The sequence below is a fragment of the Girardinichthys multiradiatus genome, chromosome 11, assembly GCF_021462225.1.
Source record: "Girardinichthys multiradiatus isolate DD_20200921_A chromosome 11, DD_fGirMul_XY1, whole genome shotgun sequence".
Classification (NCBI taxonomy): domain Eukaryota; kingdom Metazoa; phylum Chordata; class Actinopteri; order Cyprinodontiformes; family Goodeidae; genus Girardinichthys; species Girardinichthys multiradiatus.
In genome coordinates, this window is record NC_061804.1 from 8,767,052 (window position 1) to 8,793,392 (window position 26,341).

A 26,341-nucleotide genomic window follows, 5' to 3' on the forward strand; every position below is an offset into this window, starting at 1 on the left:
AATTATCACTGTAGTAAAAGATTAATTTGCTTTTGACACATCTTTGTCAGGGGTGCTAAGACGTGAGTATCTGCAGCTGATATTAGAAGGTGAAAGACAGTGTTCTCTGTGAAATAATAACATTTGTTCAGGTGCCTTGCATCAGTAAGCATGTTGTTTATGTTTGTGTTCATAAAAGTCCATTAGTCTCCTGAAAGCTACTTTTACTGTGTAATTTTCTGTTTCAAACACATTTTGTACCAGCACAGTTTGGCTCTGGAGAAATACGAGAAAGCAGCATGTTGAAATGTTGAAGCAAATTTGGTAACAGTGACGTAGTAAACAGGTTGTACAAGTTCAGAGAATCCAACATCCCAGTTGACACCTACACCAAGGTCCTCCACAGTGTCAAAATGCTTTCAGCTTCTGTCAATAGACCTAAAAAAATACTGACTTCCCACACTTTCATAGCCATGGATTACAGAACTAACATTTTTCAGCCATAGTTCCTGTTTTCTCTTTTTCATGGGAGACTTTGCAGACAAGTCAGCTGAACATTGGTCTCTTAGGAAGTTTATGCAAACATCAAACCACAGTTCCTCTTTCCTCTTGCTAATAAGACTATTAAACAAAAACATCTGGCAGAGGATCATCTTAATGACTTCGCAATCACCTGAACAGTCATCAGTGTGGCAGGATAATTACAATGTCAGCTCCGCTTCCCTCAAGGAAATACAATAAAAAAAAAACATTCCCAATCAGGTTAACAAGGATGCCAAAAAATAAATAACCAAAAGGAGACATTCCTTTGCTTGTCAGCAACTTAAAATAGTATGCAGTGAGTCCAGTCTCTATGAAAATATGATGCATAGTGAAATAAATGAATAACGAGTGAGTGTTGAGTCTGATGCAACGTCCCAATAATCCCTGGCTGCTGCTGCCATGGGAGCTGAAAGGAGACAGAGAACCAGCTGCAGAAACAGAATTATAACACGGCTTTAACCCTCCTGTTGTCCTCATTTTATGTATACACCCTGTGTCCTCCAGGTCAAAATGACCCGTCTTCACTAAGCTCCCAATATAAGCAGCTTAATTGAATTTTAAACCCCAAATTTCATCTTGCATATTGTCATTGAGCTCAAAATGTGTGAATACTTGAGTTTTCCCTCTTCACTTGAATTTCTATAGCTTAAGAAAAGAAAGAAAATGTGCAAAAAGGAGTTTTGAATACATTTTTATTCATCCCAATGACTCAGTTTTGTTTTTTTTCTCCAGTGAACAATTTAAGACAATGTACAATACAAAAATAACATAACCCATTCAACTAATTAGTACATGTAGGGCAGTATGCAAGTGCACAGCCCTTGCAGATATATATTTCTTACACCTGTAGCACAGAGTATGTGTTTTACAGTCCTTCTTTTGAGGGCAGAACTGACATCTCTTCCTCTTACTTGCCCTAGCTGGGGAAGTGGCTGTGGTAGATGGATCCTCAGGTTGATCAGGAGCTCCTGCACTCTGAATAGCTTTCACAACTGCTGCTGAGGGTTCTGTGCGGGGGACATGCTTCCTTCTTTCAATGAGTGGAGTTACAAGTGCCTTACCTAGCTGCTCCAGGAACAACCTCTTCTTGTTCTGCTTATGAGACATCCAGGTTGGGTTGATCTCTCTCCAAATCACAAAGGCATTGTAGGAGGAAACATCAATGATGTTGTGTGATGTTCCAATCACCTTATCCAGGTTGTCCACACCTCCTTTGTTGTGGTTGTAGTCTAGGATGATGATTGGCTTCCTGTCCTCACGATTGCTAATGTCACCGTCTGTGTGCAGTTTGCTCAGAAGAACTACATTCTTGTTTTTCTTTGGGAGGTAGGAAACTAGAGTGGTGTTGGGCGTGAAGGCAAACTTTGAGGAGAAGACCTCTCTCCTTTGACGCAAGCAGTGCAGGTGGGAGCTCAGGCTTATTCTTTCGAACTGTACCAACCATGGTGATCTTCCTCTTCAGGAGCTGCTGTCCAAGTTCATAAGAGGTGAAAAAATTGTCACATGTCACATTGTGACCCCTCAGTCCCTCTGTCACATCAAGCACAACTCGCATTCCCTGGTTCTTCTCTGGGCATCCACTGGTCGGCTTCCCAGTATAGACTTGCATTTTCCAAGCATAGCTTGATTTGGCATCGCAAGCCACCCATGACTTGATCCCATATTTTGCTGGCTTGCTGGGCATATACTGCCGGAAAGGACAACAACCTTTGGACAAAAGACATTAGCATCAGTGATTAGTATCAGTGTCACAGAAAACAGTCAAATAAATCAATAGTGAAAATCACTTTTATTACAAATATGAAAACAGATTACCTCTAAATGGAACCAGTTGCTCATCCACTGTTACGTTAGGCCCTAGATTGTAGAGGTAGGGCAGCCGCTCCACCCACTTGTCCCATACCTCTCTTATGGCTGCAGGTTTGTCTGTCACACGTCTTGCTGGTCCTGACTCACGGTCATCAAATCGTAGCAGTCTTGAGTAGGTATGAAAGACTTTGAGTGGCATTGTGGCTCGGAAAATTGGCCTTCCACTCTCAGCATCCTATAGACTAGCTGCAGTCTCACCTCGGGACCTGTATACACCTGCTAAGATTAGCAGCCCTAAGTAGGCCTGCAGGTCAATCTCATCCATCTTTTTCCAGCTGTCCCCATATTTGCGAAAACCCTCCAGATTTGTCATCCCCATGATTATTTTTTCTATTGCTGGTGTGATAAACAGGTAGAATGTAGAGACAATATCATGGGCATGAGAAACGGCATACCTTGTGGGTCCTGGGGTCATCTTTATGATGTTTTGTTCTGCATGCCTGCCATGTTGGTCATATGCTGCTGAGGACCATGTTATTTTGCCATTTTTTGAAAGGAAAGTCTCTCTTTCAGCTTCAGGATTTTCTTTTTCTGAAGATGATTCATCATGCTCTGGGTTGTATTCCTCCCCATCTTCTTCAGATACATCCTCCACTTCCTCTTCTGAATCAGAGTTGTCTTGCTGGACATCTGAGAAAATCAGCTCTACAGCGTCTTCAGCAGTATAACGCACACTCATGGCTTCAGCACAGACAGAATTCGGGGTCCTGTTATCTGCAGCACCTTTATAACCTCTGGAAATGAACAGGTGGTCTTCTGAAGCCTGCGAGAACACCACCTGATTTGCCTTGTTTACTTCTGCTACTGATTGATCTGAGACACAATAAAAAACATTGTAACATTCTGTGGTTTGTAAATAACTCTGTGACCTTGATTTCAACTCTATTTGTCTCGGGTCATTTTGACCCAAAGACCACCTTTGTACCTTTTTTTGTACAGCTTATATGGAAATGTAAATAAAAGCAACATTTCACTTTTTCTATTGTTGGGGCCAATCTAGGAAAAGTCATAAAATTTCAAGTAAAAAAAATAGCATTTAGTGGATTTTGTGGGGGGTTTTAACACAGTGGCGGGTCATTTTGACCCCTGGACAACAGGAGGGTTAAGAGCGGCATTACAGATGCTTTTATTAAGACCTACTCTTCATTGCATTGGTTGGTTAAAATGTTTCATGTTATGTCTTAGTTTATACAGGTGGCTAAAGCTGTTAACTTCCCATCCGGTTCCTGCCAGAGTTTTCCAAAGCGCTTCAGCATAGGGCTGTTATGATCCGTCAACTGGAACTGATGGCTTTGACCGTAATAATCTGCTGAAATCAGTATTTTTACTTGGCATTATTTATTGTTATTATTAGTGTGCAGTATTACCTGAATGTGTGCGCGCCGTATACGTCAGTCGTGTTCAACTCCAGTCACTGGCTGGTTCCGTCTAAGCTACAGTTTAAAACAAACATGTCAGATGACAATAAGGTTTGTTGGGAACCACAACATCACAAGCATGATGCTTGATGAGTAGCTGAAGCAGGCTTTACTGATGAGCTGTTTGTTAATACATTTGCTGAAGTTAGACACATCTGTCTGCCCCATTTTATGCTAAGGGTTTACAGATTGTTGTTACATTGGTGTCTTTCAAAAGTTTTAGCACCCCATTTTTGGCAAAAATAACTTTTTATCATTAGGTTTTTGGTCCCAAGAAAGGTCGATTTAAATGAAACTTGGCGGGTGATCTTGGCCAGTTATCCTGCAGTTTTGTGGGGCACACAGATGTCCCAATCACCTGATGTTGAGCAAATGGACATGTGAAGACATCCATGCACATCATATTATTCTGCAGTATTCTAAAGAGTGCACCCCAGGTCCTGGACACAATACGGCTATCCAGCCTCATGGGAACCCTTATCAATCTCAGTCAACTGGTGTTAATGCAGTCTTAATTTGTCTATGAGCATCCTTTGTATTTGGGCACCTTCACTCATCAGTCTTACTGATTGAGATGCGGCAGCAGCTGCCTGTGACAAAATCACTTGGCCTGTTACCTCAGTACCTTTCCTACAGTGTCAACGTACCAGCTCCTTGCAAACTGAACCATTTAAATTCTCATTACTGGTCTGCATGTGGACCAAATTATGCCCTAGACCACAGGTGTCAAACTCCAGTCCTCGAGGGCCGGTAACCTGCAACTTTTAGATGTTACTCTGCTTCAACACACCTGAATCAAATAATTAGGTCATTAGCAGGACTCTGGAGAACTTGACTGGATACTGGGGAGGAAATGCAACCATTTATTTGAGGTGTGTTGGACCAGGGACACATCTAATGTTGCAGGACACTGGCCCACGAGGACTGGAGTTTGACACCCCTGCGGCCTAGACCTTTTGTTTCTGCAGTGAGTATAACTGCTTTCTATAGTTGTAAACAGATATTTACATACACTAAATAATAAGATAAATAATCTTTTTTTTCTCACTGTGGACTAATCGTTTCCAGTTTTAGGTCAGTAAAGATTACCGTAATTCTTAATTGTGTTTTCTAAAGTCCAGAATAATAGAAGAGAAATTTTTTTATTACTTTCTTCAGTCAGACGTTCACATACAGGTCCTTCTCAAAATATTAGCATATTGTGATAAAGTTCATTATTTTCCATAATGTCATGATGAAAATTTAACATTCATATATTTTAGATTCATTGCACACTAACTGAAATATTTCAGGTCTTTTATTGTCTTAATACGGATGATTTTGGCATACAGCTCATGAAAACCCAAAATTCCTATCTCACAAAATTAGCATATCATTAAAAGGGTCTCTAAACGAGCTATGAACCTAATCATCTGAATCAACGAGTTAACTCTAAACACCTGCAAAAGATTCCTGAGGCCTTTAAAACTCCCAGCCTGGTTCATCACTCAAAACCCCAATCATGGGTAAGACTGCCGACCTGACTGCTGTCCAGAAGGCCACTATTGACACCCTCAAGCAAGAGGGTAAGACACAGAAAGAAATTTCTGAACGAATAGGCTGTTCCCAGAGTGCTGTATCAAGGCACCTCAGTGGGAAGTCTGTGGGAAGGAAAAAGTGTGGCAGAAAACGCTGCACAACGAGAAGAGGTGACCGGACCCTGAGGAAGATTGTGGAGAAGGGGCGATTCCAGACCTTGGGGGACCTGCGGAAGCAGTGGACTGAGTCTGGAGTAGAAACATCCAGAGCCACCGTGCACAGGCGTGTGCAGGAAATGGGCTACAGGTGCCGCATTCCCCAGGTCAAGCCACTTTTGAACCAGAAACAGCGGCAGAAGCGCCTGACCTGGGCTACAGAGAAGCAGCACTGGACTGTTGCCCAGTGGTCCAAAGTACTTTTTTCGGATGAAAGCAAATTCTGCATGTCATTCGGAAATCAAGGTGCCAGAGTCTGGAGGAAGTCTGGGGAGAAGGAAATGCCAAAATGCCAGAAGTCCAGTGTCAAGTACCCACAGTCAGTGATGGTCTGGGGTGCCGTGTCAGCTGCTGGTGTTGGTCCACTGTGTTTTATCAAGGGCACGGTCAATGCAGCTAGCTATCAGGAGATTTTGGAGCACTTCATGCTTCCATCTGCTGAAAAGCTTTATGGAGATGAAGATTTCATTTTTCAGCACGACCCGACACCTGCTCACAGTGCCAAAACTACTGGTAAATGGTTTACTGACCATGGTATCACTGTGTTCAATTGGCCTGCCAACTCTCCTGACCTGAACCCCATAGAGAATCTGTGGGATATTGTGAAGAAAACGTTGAGAGACTCAATACCCAACACTCTGGATGAGCTAAAGGCCGCTATCGAAGCATCCTGGGCCTCCATAAGACCTCAGCAGTGCCACAGGCTAATTGCCTCCATGCCACACCGCATTGAAGCAGTCATTTCTGCAAAAGGATTCCCGACCAAGTATTGAGTGCATAACTGTACATGATTATTTGAAGGTTGACGCTTTTTGTATTAAAAACACTTTTCTTTTATGGGTCGGATGAAATATGCTAATTTTGTGAGATAGGAATTTTGGGTTTTCATGAGCTGTATGCCAAAATCATCCGTATTAAGACAATAAAATACCTGAAATTTTTCAGTTAGTGTGCAATGAATCTAAAATATATGAATGCTAAATTTTCATCATTACATTATGGAAAATAATTAACTTTATCACAATATGCTAATATTTTGAGAAGGACCTGTACACTAAGATGTCTATAACCAATCTTTGGGAAGCCCAGATGAGAATGCCCTGGCTTTGTGATTTAAGACATTTGAGTTAAATTGTGGCAACACCTGGGTGCGGCAGTGGTGCAAGGGTAGAACGTGTGACCCATATTCAGACGTTTCAGTCCTCGACACAGCCTGTCGCAGGATTGACTCCCGGCCCTGGCAACCCTTGCTGCATGCATTCCTCCTCTCTCCAACCCTTTCCTGTCACCTTACTGTCGACTAAATGGAAAAAATTAAGAGACTATAGTGCCGCAAAAAAAACAATTAAAGTCCGTGGCAACACTTGAAATACTGCTTCCTTTGACTGTCTGAGATTAATAGACAATTATAAGAAATCAGCCAAGATATCAAGGAATAGGGGACCTCCATAGGTCTGACTCATCTTAAGGTACAGTCTCGAGTTGCCTAAAGGTTTAAACAATGATTTGCAAGTATAAAGAGCATTGGAACATCCAGCCAATGTGTTGTTCAAAAAGGAGACGGGTTCTGTGCCCCAAAGATGAACGTGTTTGTGTGAAATGTGTGAATCAACCCCAGAACAAAACTAAAGACCATGTGAAGATCCTGGCTGAATCTGGTAAAGATTAAGAACATCTGAGAAAATCAGAAGAAATCAGATTTCAGAAAGAGAACTATGGACCTCCACAAGTCTGGCTCATCATTGGGTACAATTGCAAGTAAAAATATTATAGGAATGTCCAGGCATCATACTGTTAGGTTCAGGAAGAAAATGGATTCTGTGTCCTAGAGATGAATATATTTTGGTGTGAAATGTGCACACCCACCCTGGAACCAGAGCTAAAGACCTTGTGAAGATGCTGGGCTGGCTAAAGCTAGTAAGACATCATCATTATCCACATTAAAACAAGTCTTTTACTGACATGGACTGAAAGGCCACTCTGAGGAAGAATTACTTGAAATGCAACATAAAAATCCAGATTACAGTATGGAAATACATTTAGGGACAAATACCCTCATCTTTAGGGACACGTCCTGTGGTCTGATAAAACTAAAGCTGCAGTGTTGACCTTAATGACCATTGTTATTGTTGAATAAATAACTGAATCTGACTGCACTGTTCAATGATTAGGATTAATTGGAATGTATGTACCTGATTGTTGTGAAGTGCCTTGAGACGACATGTGTTGTGAATTGGCGCTATATAAATAAAACTGAATTTAATTGAATTGTTAGATTTGGAACCAGATCACTGGCAGCATCATTATGTGGGAGTGGTTTGAAGAAGTGACTTTAGAAAATATTTGCCATCATGAGAACATTATTTGAAAATATTGAAGCAACTTCTTAAGACATCAGCAAGGAAGTTAAAGTTTGGCCACAGAACTCCAGCAAACTAACCATGTAGAAGGATTCCTAAAATGTTTGGTCTAAATCTCTAAAAAGGAAATATTCAGGAAATAAATGTAAACTTAAAAATTTGAAAAACAATAAAATAAAAATCATCAAAGTGCATGGATTTGAGCAATTTTTTCGAAAGACAAATTATGACGGCTAAACTGCTGGGTCCGAGAATGGTGTGGTTTTTCCAGTCTGCAGTGGTCAATATGTATCAAAAGTGGTCCAAAGAAGGAACAGCGATGAGCACGGTCATTGGCAGTGAAGGGTCATTGATGCACAAGGAGCAAAGGCTCTGGTGCCCATGCTGGCCATAATGTTATGCCTGATTGCTGCATTTTATCCTTACTCACACATTGATAAACATATAGGGGCAATTTGGGGTAGTGTGTTTATCCTTAGAATACACTTCCTGCAAGGCTGGGGATTGACCCTAAGCTTTTGATTAGAAGACAAGCCTTCCAACTGCATGGGGACAGGTGGACACAGCCCACGAATAATAAGTGAGTCTCAGATTCAGCTGTGAAAAACAAACCAAAACATTCTGCATCTACATGTCTTACAGTTGTGTATGAAAAATGTTTCAGCTGTATGTGATTAAGAAGAAAAACTCAGACCTTTTCCTTTCTGGCAACAGAAGCGGCTGTTATTACTCATAATGCAGGGAAACAAAAGAAAAGAAATCTGTTTCGTATTATTTATGGCATGAAATGTTTGCCAACTGTTTGATGTCTGACAGCAGGCATTTGTAAAACAAATAACTGGAAAGAGCAGAAGTCAGTATAATTGTACAGTGCTTTAAAAAGGTTTTTGCTCCCTTACAGATTTTATTTTGTTTTTGCCATTTTCTCACACCCAAATGCTTTAGATGAAAGTTTTTATTTTATTTTAATATTAGACAAACCTGATTAAATACACAAAACTGCTGCAAATGTTGATTTTGTTTATTAAGCAAAAAATATATTCACGCCAGCCTGGCCCAGTTTGAAAATATAATTGCTCTGCTGTTAAATCATGAATTAACTGTAGTTAACCACAGTATTTTGTTCAAGTTCACTAGTTACACTCAGACCTGCTGAATGAAAAAAACTCACTCGCATAGAACCTGTCTGACAACATGAAGTATGAAGCCTTAAAAAAGGAACACACGTTTTGATCTAAAGTAATTCCAGAGCAAATGAGAAGTTGTTGACATCTATTAATATGGAAAGGGGTGTGACGCCATGTCTAAGGCTACGTTCACACTACAGGTCTTGATGCTCAATTCCGGCTTTTTGGTGAAATCCAATTTTTTTGCGTGGTCGTTCACATTTCCAAATATGTGACTTGGAGTGATCTCCTGTGTGAACGCATTCATACAACTCAAGTGTCCCGCATGCGCAGTAGACGACGCAATGACGTCACATGTAGCGTGCTTAGTGTTTGCGGAAGTAAATAAATGTTGGACTGGATCTTGCGAGTTTTACGTTGTTTTCCAACCAGAGGCAGCACATTAGCAACCATGTCCGCCATGGCTGTTGTTTTTCTTCCCGCTTCCGCGTAGCAAGACCCAGAATAGTGACATTTGTCGAGTATCATTGACGTACAGGTCGGATGAATGCAACCTTGCCGTACAGACACAGGTCGCATTTGAAAAGATCAGATACGTATCGGATTTAGGACCACATATCCTAAGTCTTTGGGACTCCAGAGAACCACAATGAAAGCCATTATCCACAAATGGAGTAAACATGGAACAGTGGTGAACTTTCCCACCAAAAAGAAAATCTGGCCATATGAAATGAGAACCAAGGCAGTGATCAAAAGCACACCAGTGAGTCCATCTCTGTATGGCCCAAAAAAAAGTTTTGGAGTGGCCTTGTCAAAGTCTTGACTTGAATTAAACTGATATGCTTGGCATGATCTTGAACATGCCAAGCAGGCTCACAACCATTTCTGTGTAGTGAATTAAAACAATTCTGCAAAGAATAGTGGACCAAGGCTCTTCTACAGTGATGTGAAAGCCTCGTTAGCAGTTTTTGCAAACTATTGATGGTAGTTGATATTGGCATGGGTGACTCAGTCTTACATTTAAGTAGCAATTAGTTTTTCACATAGGGCCAGGTCGTCTTGAATAGCTTAGAAAAAGTTGTATTTATGCAGATTACCTTTTGAGATTAACATTTGTTGCACAGTCAGAAACATTTAAGTCTAAATAAATACATTCAAAACCAGAAATCTGTAAGCGGTAAATACTTTTTCACACCACTGTAAATTTTGAAGATGCATCATAGAAAAACCTTTTCTAAAGGATCTTTCCTTTAGAACACATTAATGGAAAGACTTGGTGAAGGATGGCTTAAAACTGATGAATATTTGTAGAGATAAAACCTATTTTGGTTGGTGGGATGCTTGTGACAGTGAAACCAAACAAACAGCATTGTATTTCAAGCACATTCAGTTATCACTTTAGCCGTCGTGTTTCTGCAGCTTGCAGAGTTGGGTACTTTTTTATCACACTGGCTGCGAGGCTGATATGATCATTCTTGGACTCCTACATATGAATCACACACACTGAGGTGAAGTAATTTCTCCCTCCTGGCGGTGTAGCAAGCACTGCTGTGGTGAAAATGAAAATGCTGCCTCAGTTTGAATTTGCTGGTCTATCAACAACTTGGGAGATATAGTTCAATGTGTTGTTCCAAATGCAAAGGAAAGGATTGCTCGCCTTCCTGTTTATGATTTTAAAAGAGCCACTGCTGTCCCAAATTGGCTTCTTACCGTCCTGCAGGATGTGATCCAGTATCTGTGTGCTTCTCTCTGGGGGGTGGGTGGAGTGGGGGAGTGTATATTGGTGAGGCATTTCTCTCCCTTATGAACCGAATCACACAGGGACATCTCAATCCTGGCTAAAAACCTGCTGGCTAATCAGCATAACAGCAACATTCTCTAATTTATTGTGACTCAACCTTGATTTTAATTGAAAGGGAAAAGTGCATCCCACCAAGTGTCCCAGCCCCACCTTCACACACACACACACACACACACACACACACACACACACACACACACAAACCCAAGGGGGGGGGGGGTAATCAAAAACCATTTGAACACGAGGATCGGTGCCACATTAATTAAGGTTTGTAGTGCTCGTTGAGGGCCACATGCCAGCCAAGGCCCAGAGAAGTGACCGCTGTGACCCACATGGCCGAGCAGAGTCTCATGTTTTTTAGAGATAAGCTTCAGTGTCCTTCCATGAGCCGAGCGACAATGTTTGCTTTTAACAGACAGCCGGGGAAAACAAAAGTGATCCACGGAGGATCTGAAGAGAATAAACGGCTGCTTTTTATATGTCTGTGTTCTGTTTTACATTTATCACAGGGATGACATAATTTCTTTATAAATCTTGCAAATTCTACATCTGTTTTTGTAAAGATGTTTTCAAATCAGCACCCTACCAAAATAACCCACAAGTGAATAATTCCTTTAATGGGGCAATGTCTTTTAATATCACCAGCTTAGATTTATAAATTGTGGTTGAAAATGCACATATTACACCCATTTATAAATCCTGATCAGATCTGCCGCCTATATTTCCTGTTTTCAACTTCATTTATAGATGACATTTCTGACTCTGTTTAGAAATGCCGTTTGGTGTTTTTATCTCCCCAGCTGGTCTTTATAAATCCTGCTAGAAACAGTGTGCCTAATTCCTTATTATAGTACAGTCATTTGTTTCCCTGCAATGAAAGGAATGTTTAGAGAAAAATCAAACATATACCGAATTAGACGTTTTAGGCAATGAAGGATGTTATTGCCGAGCTGCCACTCTGACTGGGAAAAACCAAACCAGTTCAGTTTTCTTTTAGCCAGTTAATAACTGGTATATGCTAAACCTTGCTCTCTGCACCTTCACAATAAATCCCTGCTATGTTTAGAAGTTTAGACAATATCTGGACCTTTTCTTGGCAAAATAAATCTTACAAGCGCCTTATGTTTTACATATTACACCGTGTCCCAGCTCCTTCAAACACAGGAGTGGTATTGTGAAATCAAGCAGCAGTCAGGGGTTGTGCCATGTTCTGTCTTGTAGTTAATTAAAATAATTTGGGGATCTGACTCTAAAACGAAGTGGCTAAAAACAAAGTAATTTTCCTTCTAAGCCTTTAGAAGCTTCTGAGAGGCCCAGCGAGAGCACTTTTATTCAAATCTTTGATAATGCCAGGAAAAGAAATGGCAGCACAGCAGTTAGATGTAAGACAGGAATAATCTAGTATTTCCCAATGCACTATCCTCATTTAGATTCATAAAATGAGTAAAGCTCAAATATTTTTTCTCACTTTTTTCTGGGTTATGTAAATGCAAAACCCGGAGCTCTAAAGTAGATTTCAGGTTGAGAACAGACATCTTTTAGCATGCCGCGTCTCTCAATAAACAAGTTAGCAGTAATGTGTATTGGGGATAATCTTTCAAACACTTAGTGTTCGCCTTTAAAGAAAAGAGAAAAGGAAGCACTGAGCCATCTGTTGCCTCTCCCGGACCAGATCTGTTTTTAGACCTTTGTAAAACCACAAGCTGCATCCATCCTCCTGAAAACATCCCCGGAGCCTCATAACGCTCAGTTCAATGTAAAGAGCGATTTCAGCGCTGCAATGCCCAGCACAGTGGAATCCTATTAAGAGTCTAACAGCAAGCTGTCATGCCGTAGTAATGAGTCACTGTAGTGTCTCGTGTTTTGTTTTATTGTGAATGACCCAACAAAGCAGGATAGATTTCAGCGAGGTCACATTATGGGTTATTATCCTACCGCCTCTCAACAAAAACAGCTGAGTGCTTTAAGTTGGCAACCGCTCTGCTTCATCAGATACAAACTCTGCCTCTGCCCTCACTTCATCCTGCTAAGCACATTATGTAATGATAATGCCAGCTATTATACGGATCCATTTGACGTCTGGGGCTGTCATCAGCTGGGAGGAATGCTGTTTGGCTTTAGATTCTCACACTTCTTCTGCACACAGAAGAAGAAAGTGCATTTTAATGTCGGGCTTTGAAACGCTTCAGCAGTATTTAAAATGTGAAATCCACCTCTTATTTTTGCAGCCTAGCGGCCGACGAAGCAGTGCTTCATCCTCTTTACTGAGCTGAAAAAAAAAAAAAAAACAGTTACTCCATTTGGCGAAATTAACTCCCAGTGTCTGATCACTTCTCTGCCTACAAAAAACGATGAATCGAAACTCAACCAATATAACCACAACTCTGAGTGGGCGCTCTGTCCACTGAGAGCTCAACACTCCAGTTTTTAAGTTCTTGCTTTTTGTCTCTTTTGTATCCTATGGCTCGAAGCATTAAGGTGCTGTGTACGGTTTAATGAGGCACACTAGGGATATCTAAGCAGGCAAGTTCAAAGCTTTCATGTTTTTCTTACTTCCGAAATGCTCTTGCAACAAAGCGAAGAGTTGCCTTGTGCACTTGATTGTTTTAAGATGTAGCTGCAAAATAATATAAGTAACTGGCTTCCAGATTTGCAAGGTCAAGATAGACTGTGCTAATTGTACTAACTGTAGATTATAAGTCTATATTTCCTGATAGAATCTCGGGAGCCCCCCGAAAAATACAACTACTGGAAAGAGTCACTTTCTCATCCCTGCAACAAATTGGCCTTAAATTAGCCAATGACGCTAAAGCCTTCTGGATTTATTTTAAAGATTTAAAGTGTTGTTGAATGGAACAGTGGAACAGACAGATTTATTTACCTACTACATCTTACTGCCAAACCTGCACTGTGGACAAATTTGCTTATCTGAGACCAGTGGTGTCCAAACTTTTTGCCATGAGGGCCAAAATGGTCAAGCTAAAAACTGTTGGGAGTCACAAAGCTTATTTCTTTCGAAATAAAAATTTTAAGAACACATTTCTTGTTGTTTTTTTTATTTGTATCTGCTCAATAATTAACAAAAAAAAGTGTTATTATAAGAGAGCATTAAAGTTTCCTAATTTTGTTTTGGATTGATTGGTTTATCTTTGGCAACAAGAATTTGTGTCTAAGCTCAGCAACAAGAGCAAGAATTGGGTTACTCTTTCTTCTGAAGCGCTTTCTGTAATAATCAATGAGGGGCGAGGGCCTTTCTTATTTTAAGATTTTATTTGACTGTGACACTTCCATTATCTCCTAAAAGACAAAAGGAAGGGTTTATCTGCAATAACTGCCCGTACTTGCAGCTCAAATTAGATTTATTCCAGAACTAAGCTCGAGGGCCTCATAGAATCATCCAGAGAGTCATAAATGGCCCCCGGGCCACACCTTTGGACATCCTTGTCTTAGACTGTGTTGTCCTGAATTTGACAATTATTATAGTGTAAACTAAGCTCTCATAGGTGCTATACTGCAGGTAATCTTAAAAGAGTGACTGACATGTTTGTTGCTATATGATGTAATATATCCTATATTTATAGTTCATAAAGAAAAATTTGGTATTGGCAGGTCAAAGCTTTACAGAAATTGGAAATAGACCACAAATTTCTTATTGGTGCGTCTGTAGTGAGTTCAATGCCTCGCATCAATAAAATATAGGAGAGTGGCTGTTCTGTTTGGGGTGATTCAGTTTATTTATTTATTAAATTCAGTTTTATTTATGTAGCACCAATTCACAGCACATGTCGTCTCAAGGCACTTCACAAAGGGTTTGGAATGGTGCGGGGTTGTTGGGGAGGTTAGATTAAACTACTGAGTGTTAGAATTTGGCGATTTTAGAACGGGCTATGTGTAGGAGTACTAAGTAAAATAATAAACTGATAAAGTTTGTCCATCTAGAGCCGACTGGTGGCCATTGTTATTTTGAAAACCACAAGGATTGGGATACCTCTCTCTGTCAGACTGATTATAACCACTGGAAAAGAGAAGGGGTCATACAGGTAGCAGAAATGGAGGGTGTGTTTGCACCTCAACCATAACTGAGCCGGTTTAGGCTAAACCTGACTCCCCGTTACTCCAACCAACAGGGAGGGAGGAAGGCAGAGGTAAAAATAATTGGAGAGTGTTGTTTCCTGTTGCATTGTGTGAAAGGTGGGTAACTTTAAAAAGGGCTAAGTCAATTCAATTGAATCATATAGATTGCAAGTCAGGTTCATACATTCCAATTAATCCTAACTATTAAACAGTCAGATTCAGTTATTTATTCAAATTGGATAAAAAGTTTTTCTATCTAAGGAAACCCAGCAGATTGCATCCAGTCAGTGACTTGCAGCATTCCCTCCTCCTGGATGAGCATGTAGAGACAGTGGACAGTCACTGGCGTTGACTTTGCAGCAATCCCTCATACTGAGCATGCATGTAGCGACAGTGGAGAGGAAAAACTCCCTTTTAACAGGAAGAAACCTCCAGCAGAACCAGAACCAGGCTCAGTGTGAGCGGCCATCTGCCACGACCGACTGGGGGTTTGAGAGAACAGAGCAGAGACACAAAGAGAACAAAGAAGCACTGATCCAGGAGTCCTTTCTATGGGAAGGAAAAGTAAATGTTAATGGATGTAGCTCCTTTAGTCGTTTCACCTAGAAAGAAAGAACAGATCAACTCTGAGCCAGTTTTCAAGGTTAGAGTCTGAAAGGGAGCACATAAAGTTAGTTACAATTAAGCTCAGTCAATCGCCATGTCTAGGAGAGCGAAAGGGTTAAACACTAAAAGACAGGGCTATGTGGATCATCGGTAAAGGGTGAGCATTAAGTTGTTGCCAGCAGAAGCTCGGTCAATGCCCTCCTCCAGGAAGGTGGCACAGGTAGATAGAGCCAGGCCAGGAGTAGCTTCTAGGAAGAGAACAGAGAGAGGACATAAAGTTAAAAGCTAAAATAACAGCAAATAATGCAAAATTGGAGAGTACCGTATTTTCCGCACTATAAGGTGCACTTAAAAACCTTTAATTTTTTCAAAAAATGACAGTGCGGCTTGTAATCCGGAGCGCCTTATATATGGATCAATTGGTTAATTGGTTGATCCATACTGGTTGTACACGGCGCTCTGTCAAAATGTTTCAGTACGACTGGTAAACTACAAAGCCGCACCGCTTGCAGCATTACGGCTACCGTAGTCAGGGGCGTCGCCGAAGTAATAGCGGTAAACACCTGTACTGTGCTTACTCCTAGTACAACACCACTTGTGTGTGTATAACGTTTGAATGTACTGTTGCAGGAATTGCCTGAACTATATGTGATTAGAAGCTCAGTGTGTGGGGTGTATGTTTCATGTGTGTGTATGGAAGATGTTGACATTACTCCTCCGGACAGAGGTGGCGCTGTGTGCTGCCGTAGCTGAGAATCAAGAGTGAAGGAGTGACGTCGGTATTATTTTGTGTGTGTGGGGTGGGTAGAGACGGCGACCGGAGCAGCGGTGTATGAGTCTGTAAGCCCTGTGTTTTTACGTGCTGCAAAGTCATTAAAAAGAACCCCGAATCTCGTCAACAACTCGGTGTTTTGATGCTGTTTCTTCATGCTCAACTCAGCAACGTATGAGTGAGGGAGTTAACCCCGAGGAAACTAGTAACTTCGGCCCTAGAGAAAGCGTCTCCCCTGTGTCATCAGACTACGGTCAGGGGACAGAAACAGGAAAGGTTAACAGTACTAACGTTTGATTTAGTGCACCAAACGGTTTCTTTTACGTGTTTACTGAATCAGGGAAAAGTTCCCTTTCACGTTTTAACTAACGTTTGATTTCAACTTCAACTTCATAGACTCCAATGCATTCCTAACGTGCGGTTGGCTCTATTCAATAGAATTCTATGTAGAGGAGACCTTACCATGAGAGTGAATGGAGTTATCAGAACGCTGGTTTGTAGCGTATTAATAAAGTTTGACTGACCAACTTATCTGACTTTTTTGTTGACATTCTCTTTAGCACAGCTCCATCTAGTGGATGCATAACGCAACCCCAGTCAAACGTTTGACTGCAGTAGCTTCTATTCTATGCGCCTTATAATCCAGTGCGCCCTTTATATGAAAAAAGTTCTAAAATAGGTCATTCATTGAAGGTGCGCCTTATAATCCGGTGCGCCTTATAGTGCGGAAAATACAGTAGTATGAGAATGTAGCAGAGAGAGTGAAAGTGGTCATTATGTCCTCCAGCAGCCTAAGCCCATAGCAGCATAACTACACAGATAGCTCAGCATAACCTAAGCTACTCTAACTATAAGCTTTATCAAAAAGGAAAGTTTTAAGCCTAGCCTTAACTTAGACAGGGTGTCTGCCTCATGGACTAAAACTGGGAGCTGGTTCCACAGGAGAGGAGCCTGATAACTAAAAGATCTGCCTCCCATTCTACTTCTAGAGACTCTAGGAACCACCAGTAAACCTGCAGTCTGAGAACGAAGTGCTCTGTTAGGAACGTATGGAACAATCAGATCTCTGATGTATGATGGAGCTAGATCATTAAGGGCTTTATATGTGAGGAGGAGAATTTTAAATTCTATTCTGGATTTAACAGGGAGCCAATGAAGAGAAGCTAAAATAGGAGAAATATGATCTCTCTTTTTAATTTTCATCAGAACTCTTGCTGCAGCATTCTGAATCAGCTGAAGGCTTTTAACTGCATTTTGTGGAGATAGTAAGGAATCATTTTAGCTGCCTTTTAGGTGATGACACCTAAAAAACAGATTTTACACATGTGGAAAATTAACTAGTTCACCCTTCTTTACTTTTTTGTTGGAAATGGTGGCAGTGACTCTTCACCTGGAGAGATTGAGGTTCTGTGATGAGGACAGAGGAAAGACCCTAACCCTAAGATCTGGGACCCTAGCATGGGGCTGGAATGGTGTCCATGAGACAGAAAATAGAAATGTAATATTTATTTTTCCTCCTCTTGTTAACCGTTTAGTTTAATTTCTCTTTGTGCAAAATTTCTGTTTGTAAACAGTTGTTACAAATACCTTTCTGACCGTGGTGTTCAGTATTTTATTAAATAGTTCTGCATTGTCACCTCTTCTTTGTTACACAATTAATATGTTGACAAAGAGTCGTTTTTAAAATAGGTCTTATACATCTAAATATTTAAAAAAATAACTGGAATTAGAATTTAATCGTGAATTTAAACAGGTTTAAAACTATTTTTAATCTTTTAAACCTGTGGTTTCCTTAAACCCAGAAAACTGCTCTGCTTGACAATGTAGAAATTTTTTACTTGATTGTAACATTTGAGAGTGAAAAGTGATCACGTTATATCTGAATAATACTTTTCCAATCCACCGTAGTCTCTCATCACCATCGTTATCACCTAGTTGCCATTAAAGTAATCATATCAAGCTACTTAGATTAGTGCTTTAATCCCTTCTACATTTAGCTTTATATATTTTTGCTTGGCTTCGTCTCAGATGAGATATTCTGATGATATTTAGTGAAACAAGTAACCTTTTGTCACAGACCATATTGCAACAAACACAGTGATATAAAAAACACACCATATGGCCACAAACTGGCATCTGTTCTGGTATCTTGACTCTTTAGAAATAAAGCATTTTTTATTTTATGTAAATGCTAAATAGCCCATCAGTCTCTTCAGCTACACCTCCTTTTCGAACATCTTGAAATGAGTAACTGCTCACGGTTCCTTAAAGCTTTTAAAGATGATTCCTGGTTATGTAACAGAGTGGGGAACAACACGTTTCTGAAAGACTTTTTCTCTGCGTATTTAATTAGCACTCTAATCTTCAGATAAATCTGACCTTAGTTTCAAGCTTTGACCTGTAGAGCATTCGAAGTTGTGTTTATACTTCTAATTCAACTCATCTGTGTTACTTAAAGACTGAGTTTACAGCCAAACAAAGGTTGGTTTAAGCAGTAATTAAAGGGTTTTTGCCTGTTTTTCTTTCTGTCCTGAGCCAAGCACTTGTTATAAACCCACCTGCCCAAACAGGCTTTGCTGTCCAAGTTTATCTTTCCATTCAGGGACGAAATACTGAACTCTGTTTTTCGAAAGTTTACTTTAGCTCACCTCAGATGGATCAATAATTGACCTTTTTTACACCCTAGAAAGCTTTAATATTTCCGGTTTTGAGACGTTTCTCCCTTAGGAAAGTAATGTCAGTGAGTAGTTCAGGACAGCTCTGCTGCAGGTTGTCCATGGAGTCTGGCCTTAGAGGGGGGTGTCTGCATGTCTGAATGTCTGCTCATTGAGCGAAGATGGACTGATACAAGTCGAACTCTGTGGCTGTATTGTGTGATTTCCTTGTCTACTGAGTTGAATTTGACTTCCTCCAAGGGTGTTTCTTGCCAGATGGTTTCCTGACTACTGAGGGGTTAAAGATTATGCACGTAATCTATAATCTCACTGTACTGAAGTTGCAGAGGTATTAAATTTGCATGTAATCTAGCTAAAGACGCCAAGAAAGTCATAGCATGGAAAGTAAAATATACAGGGTTCGTACAGGTGCTTGAAATCCTTGAAAATTCTTAAATTTTAAAAAAGGTGTTTTCAAGGTTTGGAAAGTGTTTGATTTCTGTATAAAGTCATTGTAAGTGCTTGATATTCTAACTGCACTCTAAAAGAGCACTCTAACAGTTTGATTAAAAACCTCAATTTGATACTTTTATGTTAATGGCACAAAATAGAAAGCGATCATTTTGCGTTAAATGAAGTCTCAAAAAGCCTCACTGCCGCTCAGAGTGGATTTGCTCCTTTTCGTAATACCGGCGTGCAAGCAGTAGACATCCAATAAAGAAAAGTCCATCTACTGGACCGGCAGCATCTTCTGGCATAGCTATGAAGCAGACGTTCTTTGAGCGCGTAACTGTGGCTTGCTAGTTGCGCACATTTCCGGTGAGTGGGAGAAAACAGCATGCCAGGCGGTCGCTGTTTCAGTGACTGCTGGCTCAAAAATGCCAACTACAAAACATGGTTGAAACAAGGCCCAAATCCGCAAATAACTTCCTGCAGCATATACAAGACGGACCTGCAGCTTTTCATGATGGGAGAGTTTTGTGCTCTCAAGTCATGCAAAAGGTAAGCCATAGTAGTGTGAGTGAATCTTTCATTTAAGCTAGCTTACAACTGTGCAGGTAAATTGCAAATTGATTGTTTAAAGAATGGATCGAGCTAGGGTTTATGCCATCTTCTGTACTTTAAAATGTGCCAAACAACAAAACATTTTTATTGAAAACATAAGTAAAGGTGTTTAGCTAATGGTTTAATTATGCAAAAAGTAGCTGTGGCTTGGCCATGTTCTGTCATGTGTGCTCTGCCTCTGATGACGTTTGGGCTCCTTCTGCCTGTATGTCCATTTCATATTAGTACTATAACTTGCAGAATTGTAATCAGTCACACAGTATTTTAAGATTGGTGGTAGTCTTCCTTCACACAAGGAATGCTGTGTGTGCCGTGGTTATTAGGCTCAATGCAGAAAAGACGCACAGAGATACAGAGATCAGAACTTTGGTGCTGGTTGCAGGGAGACTGAGAATATATCTGAAAGTAGCCGTGAAAAAATGAGCAGCAGTGTAGGCGGTTAATTACAAATCCTTCTGCGATGACATCACAACTTGTGTGGACATGGTCCAGCTGCCATCTTGGAGGGAAAGCTCCTGTAGATAAACACATGGGAACAAATGCCTTGGTTATTTCACTGCAGCACACATAGCAATTACCACTTTTTATATGTGTATTTGAAAATGAAAAATGTGGAATTTCTTTACATAACATTTTGTAGATCATATTAATATATTTTTAAGAACATAATATTTACTGTCTCTAGGTAGTTTGGTAGTTTGTTTCAGTATGTACAGTGCAGTTTGTTTCCATATTGTATTCAAATTGGCTTCCTCAATGTAATTTTGTTCATAAAATTGGTAATGATAGAAACATTTTTTATTCCTAAAGGGAAATTCAGTTATCAAACAGCACATTTTAGAAAACAACAAGCATTCCAAAAAATCATAACCACAAATGGCCAATAAATATATAAAATAGTTTTAAAAAGCAAAATTACTGAGTTGCTGTCACAAATCAAATTGTATAACCTTTATATCTGTAGTAGCAATTTAAGGCAGTTTCATATGCATTTATATGCTTGCTTTTACTCATTTTGCCATTATGATGTGAAGCAGATTTACAATTATAAAAAAAAAAAAAAAAAAACTTGTCTGACATTTTCTTCCTTTTTTGTGCTTTTTAGGGAAAAAAGTCCAGGTCCTGCTCTGGGGGATTTTTTTTCAGCAGACAATCAAAGGACCAAGCCGCACAGCCATCTCCATATCAGAAACTAGCAATGTAGTCAGAGTCAGTTCAGCAGAAGCATCCAATGGAGTATCAGTAACCATGGCATCTCTGTAATGTAGTGGTTTGTCTAATCCACATCAGATAATCAGTAAGACTACAGGCACAATCAAACCATTCATCAGCTCTAATCCAGCACTTCAAGCAGAAATATGTTTGCTGTTACAAGCCACTAATCTTACAAGTCATGTGAAAATATAGGGGGCATCTTCCAAACCATGTTTCCTGACATAGCAAAACAGTTTACACATTTGGTATAGCTCCTCATTTTTCTTCCTTAATTAAGGCCAATGGCAAGAAAGAGTCTGGATATGTACTTCTATTGGATGAAAGTCTTGATAACGAGGTGAAGAAAAGCCACCCTGACATGCACATGATATTCTGGAATGACAATCAAGTTAACACAAGATATCTGACTTCTTTTTTCATGGGCCGTCACACTGCAGTGCAAATGTATGATCGAGTTGAAAAAGTCTGTTCAGATATCGGCCTCCAGAACCGCATCCAGTTGTCCAAAGATGGTCCAAATGTAAACTGGTAGCTGTTTTCTCCTGTCCAGCAAAACATTGACTAACAAACAGGCAGAAAGATGTTGAATGTTGGGAGTCGTGGTTTACATATCCTACATAATTCATTCACAGCAGGGTGCGCATCAACAGGAAACTGGGAAATGCCCCGTCAAGCCAAAAATGGCTGTTTAAAGATGTACCAGCTCATAGGGAGGACTACATAGTACTGACTGGTTCTTCATCCTTCCCCCTTGACTTCTGCAGTCATCAATGGCAGGAAAATATTGATGCTGCTGAGCGCACTCTACTAATTTTACCTTGTCTTAAGATGTACATCAATGCTGCAAAAACTGTAAAAGAACCATGCACTAAGTCTTTCAGCACTGCTCAGAAACATTTTTAAGATGATTTACTCCCAGCAAAGTTGAACTTCTTTATAATGGTGGCAAGAGAAAGGAATATATTTCTGAAGTTGTACTAGACTGACAAACCCATGCTGTCATTTATGAGCAGGGATCTCACAAACATGCTTAGGAGTCTAATTGAAAAACAATTATCAAGCCTGGTGTCATGAAGAATGCGGCAACCACAATAGAGGTTCTGCAAGTTGACTTTGCTGACACAGACAGCCACACTGATCTCACCAAACTGAAAGTGGGATTAATCACTCAGCGGGCCCTGGAAGAACGCATGAAGAAGAAACCAGATGCTGAGAGTGAGGCTGGAGTTCAGCCAGAACTGCAAGCAGTTTTTACTGACAATGGTGTCTAAGCTTTTTGAAAAGGCTCCACTCAAATACTGTATCCTCTTTTGAGAAGCTTGTCTGTTCTGGATCAGAGATGAGCTCCCGAAAAATCACTACTGTGCGTCTCTTTGTGGAAACTGGTAGAATTGAAGAAAAATGCTGTGATGAGATTCTACGAGATTTTGGGAACTTCTTTGACCTCAGTCTGATCACCCTCTACACTCAACTGGTCTGTGAACAAAACAGTCATTTAACAAAAAATCCTCCAACTTCAATTACCAATTAGGATCAGTTGAAAGGTATGTACCTGAATGTGAATTGGTATGATTGATTTAATTGACTTTTCAAAGTTCCTTGAGACCACATGTTTTGTAAATTGGCGCTCTCCATATTGTGGTGCTGGACAAGTTAGAAAATTTACCTTGAAAATGCTTGAATTTTAATGTGGGGAAAGTGTACGAACCCTGAATATAGGAAACATAAAAACCAAGAAGGGATCATTCCCTGTCGTCAGTAACATTTAGGAAATGTTATTTTACATGTTTGACAGATGCTCACATTGTTTAAAGGTCACAGAATGATGGAAGCACAGATGAGAAAGAGAGGAAAGAAGAAAACTGATATATATTGCAACTGATATCGCCAAAGCAATATTTACCAGAAAAATATAACTTTTCTAATATCGTGCAGCCCTAATCAGAGGGTACTGTACTGTAAAAGAAGTCCAATTCACATCCAGCTATATAGAATCACATTTAGAATCACATCACATCAAACCAGTTTCATTCCAATATATTAACATCTTCTAGTCAAATATAAATCCAATTATAAATTGTAGAAGTTCAGTTTTATTAAAATACGGCCAAATTCGGCTAATCATAAAATGTCATTTAGCAAAAAGGTTGTCTAAAGAAGCCAAGCAAGGTGCATCGACCTGGCATTCTCTGGGAGAGAAAAACAAAAAAAGTTCACACAGTTAACAGTGGCAGTGGCTGAATGCAGGAAAAATACCCTGCAGAAACCAGAAGCTGTGGGCCAGGAGCACTTTCTGATAGACAGCGTAACAATGACAGTCTACAAGGACAATGGTAGTAGCTTCATCAGTGGCTCTGTCCATTAAAGAGACACAGCAGAATGCAGAAGAACAGGGCCTGGTGTACCTTCCACTGAAAAAAACTGATACAGAACATAAAGTTTACATGCTCCATAATTGGAGCAAACAGCACAGTGAAGAAATGTTGTCCATATGCCTCTTGCTGTCGAAGCCTGCAGCATGGATAAGGAGATAGCTTAAAGATAAAGATTTGCACATTTTTACATTTTTATAGGAGGATAAAATCTTTGCTAGGATACAAAAGAAAATCCAGCAAAGTTCAAGTAACTGGACCTAAACCTCCCAAAAGAGAAATTCTAATAATTTTTAAAACCATTGCTAGAACTGAACATTATTAGGAAGATGGGAAATTGCGATGTTGTTTTTTAATATTGTGACGATCTGCTCAGCAATAGAAACAGACTTCATTTCACAGTCTTTTGTTCTTCCTCACAGACCTCGAAAAGCAGGCTTTCTAGAAACCTTCATGAGGGTTTCTAGAAAGCCTGCATTTTGAGGCCTGTGAGGAAGAATGAAAACTGTCCTAACTGCCTTGAAAGAGGTTAGTCTGATTTAATTTCAGACAGGGAAAATCGAAATGTTACTGGTATAATTGATATTTGGATTCTCATTGTCTAAAATTAAATTAGACTAACCTCTTTCAAGGCAATTAGGATTACCAAAAATATTTGACATATGCTAAAATGTCCTGACAGAACCAGTTCATGAGTCCGGTTTGTAGGCCGCCTTGCTCACACACACATTTTCAGTTCTGCTCACAAATGTTCTCTGGGACTGAGTTATATGTTTCTTGATGACCACTCTAAAACATTGTCTTTGTTGTCTTTAACAGCTGCAACAAATTGCTGCACATGTTAAACCAAGAACCATTTAAAACACAAAACAAGAAGAACAATAACAACAAACAGCTCTTAGCAGTATGTTTAGTGTCATTGTCCACTTAGAAGACCAATTTTTGCCCAAGCTTTAACTTTACGGCTGATGTCTTGAGATGTTGCTTCGATATTTGCACAACATGTTCTGTCCTCATTTTGTGAAGTGGACCAGTCCTTTCTGCAGCCGAACACCCTCACAACATGATGCTGCCGCACCCAGTTTGGATGATCCCAGGCTTGTGAGATTTCCCCTATTGTCCTCCAAATGTGCTGATGGCCACTACGTACAAACACCACAGGACTTTTCTTTAAAAATACAACTGTTTTGTCTCTCTATGCATTTTCAAACTGTAATCTAACTTTGCCACCTTTACATTTGTAGTAATGGCTTTCCCTTCCTGTTGGTGAAGAAGTGAGGCATGTTTTGCTGGCTTGGAGTAGGAACAAAATATAGACACGAACTTGGAATGAGCATGGTGAAGGTTATAATAAAACAGAAACCGAGGACAACAGGACATGGAGCTCAGGCAGAGCAACAAGAAGAACCAGTAATGAGCAATGAAAGCCATGGAGCTTGTATACTGAGGGAAGAGTGGAGAAGGTAATCTGAGTCAGGTGAGCTAATCAGGGGAATTTGGAACAGCTGAGGAGGAGAGCAAACAGGTAGACCTGGAGAAGGTGAATAATTAACGCAGAGGGAAGTTAACTAGACATGAAGGCAACTACAAATCAAGGGATGGGGGTACTAATACTATTCAAACTAAAATCCAGAGAACAAGAAATAACTAAACCTAAAGGAATAAATTTTTATGGCAACACATTTCTAACAATAATGGTAAATGTCCTGCACTTGTATAGCGCTTTATCAAGTCCCTAGAGACCCCAAAGCGTTTTACACTACAATCAGTCATTCACCCATTAATGTACACATTGATACACTGACAGTGGTGAGCTACATTGTAGCCACAGCTGCCATGTAGCCTGGGGCGCACTGAGAGAAGTGAGGCTGCCATACACAGGCACATACGAACGGGCAACCCACTGGTTACAGGGCAAACACCAACATTGCCCCAATGAACACAGTTACACCGTGGATTATGACATTCTCTCACAAACCTGGACCAGAATCTTCATAGGGTCTTCTGCTGGTGTTCTGAGGTTTATACTTTCTTATGAAAACTTTAATGCTGTCAAGTTAATTCTCTGCTTTAATTATGAAACTCTGCAGTGACAGCTGTGCTGTTTACCTCTTGGTACTCATGATTACTCATCTCATGTTTTATTATGACTTGAATTCATTCACCATAAAAATATAGTAGTCCATGCTAGTAACTCCATACTGAGATTCAACATTTCCTTCGAATCTTAGAAACTTTCTGGTGTTTGCAGCAGTGCTGCCTTCCTTTAAACACCCAGAGAGGTGACGTGATAATAAATCTCAGTGCTGTAAGGCTGCTCAGAGAGTTCCAGTCCATTAGCAGGTCCAGCCAGGTCAGTTACAATATGCATTTTTTCAGTCGAATGATTGCTTCATAAAAACACAAGTCACCCTGAAGACTTATTATTTTCACTCCAACTGCGTAGAAAATGCTACACTTTGTGACGAAGCGTGAAGACAAAATTGCATGTTTGAAAATGGGGGATCATACCAAAGTGTCCGGACCTAGAACTACAACCGCTATCCCTGCTGAACCCCAACTCATGATAGGCGGAGGTGCAGGGAGATGATGCTGAAAGTTCATTAATAAAACTTAGTAACTTTCTATCATGAGCCATTGATTTATTTAGTATTTGGATAATTCCTACAAAAAAAGGTTTTTGTAATGCCCATTATATTCTGTCCTATAAATGCACAGTTAGACACTGAACTCTTTATACACTTTTATCATTC

General features: G+C 40.1%; 1 protein-coding gene and 1 long non-coding RNA gene across 6 annotated transcripts in view; both read left to right on the plus strand.

Annotated features, from left to right (window-relative positions):
• doc2b (double C2-like domains, beta) overlaps positions 1–26,341 on the plus strand; it is a 250,966-nt gene that overhangs the window by 15,762 nt on the left and 208,863 nt on the right. The gene's annotated exons all lie outside the window — the stretch shown is intronic.
• Positions 24,155–26,209, plus strand: LOC124876469. Its single transcript, XR_007040313.1, has 3 exons — positions 24,155–25,065; positions 25,820–25,941; positions 26,035–26,209. It is a non-coding gene; the product is annotated as an uncharacterized LOC124876469 (long non-coding RNA).